The 1,030-nt window shown below is 44.9% G+C and overlaps 1 non-coding gene across 1 annotated transcript; it reads left to right on the forward strand.

Moving 5' to 3' along the window:
• Positions 1–623: 623 nt before the first annotated feature.
• Positions 624–761, forward strand: LOC119924083. Its single transcript, XR_005449036.1, has one exon. It is a non-coding gene; the product is annotated as a small nucleolar RNA SNORA7 (small nucleolar RNA).
• Positions 762–1,030: the final 269 nt, after the last annotated feature.

Here is a 1,030-nt window from a genome sequence, read left to right on the forward strand (position 1 = left end):
AGATTGTTGGGAAGGCAGAGAGAGTTGAGCTATAAGAGATGGTGAAGATGCCAGTTAAGCCCTATTTTTCCTTTGTATTCATTCATTCATTCAATTGTATTTATTGAGTGCTGACTGCGTGCAGAGTACTGTGCAAAGCGCTTGGAAAGTAAATTTGGCAACAGAGACAATGCTTTCCCAACAACGGGCTCACAGTCTAGATGGGGGAAGACTGACATCAAAACACATAAACAGGCATCAATAGCATCAGTATAAATACATAGAATTATAGATATATATGTATCATTAATACAATGAATAGAATAATACATATGTACCTATTTACACAAGTTCTGTGGGGCCGGGAGGGTGGGTAGAGCAGAGCGTGTGAGTCAGGGTGATGGGGAGGGGAGGAGGAGCAGAAGAAAAGAGGGGCTTAGTCTGGGAGGATTTTAGGCTCTTTGTAGGCTCTGAAGTAGGGTTGTGTCAAGAGTGAGATGATTTCATATCAAAAATGATGAGTAGCAAAGTGAGAGAACATTAGTCTACTGAGATTAAGGAGTTGGCAAATCCGATTCAGTGAGATGGGTTTGCTGACCATTTGGGACACAAAGCCTGGAAAAAGAAGTGTACTACAGATGGCTCACCTCTCAGGGTCACACCTGGAGAGTTTCCAGGATGCCACCAGTCTCGACTATGGGAGGGAGAGTCAAGCGGAGGCATTTCCATTCCATTCCTTGCGTGGGCAGTGGCTAGTGAGTGGAAGACAATCTGCTACAAGTCAAAACTCACCTGTGCTGGGCAGGAGCGGCATGGGAGAAAGTTGAGAGTGGAGACTCAGGTTTACTGCGTGGAAAGAGGCAATGGCAAACCGCTTCCATATTTTTACCAAGAAAACTCTATGGATACACTACCAGAATGGTTGCAGATAGAGGTGGGGCATTCTGTGATGGATGTGTCCATGGCACCATTACGAGTCGGACATGACTTGACAGCGTTAAGACAACAATAGATGGCTATACAACAGCAGGACATATCAAGTCCAGGAGAA

This window comes from Tachyglossus aculeatus, unplaced genomic scaffold (assembly GCF_015852505.1).
Source record: "Tachyglossus aculeatus isolate mTacAcu1 unplaced genomic scaffold, mTacAcu1.pri scaffold_78_arrow_ctg1, whole genome shotgun sequence".
In the NCBI taxonomy this organism is placed as follows: domain Eukaryota; kingdom Metazoa; phylum Chordata; class Mammalia; order Monotremata; family Tachyglossidae; genus Tachyglossus; species Tachyglossus aculeatus.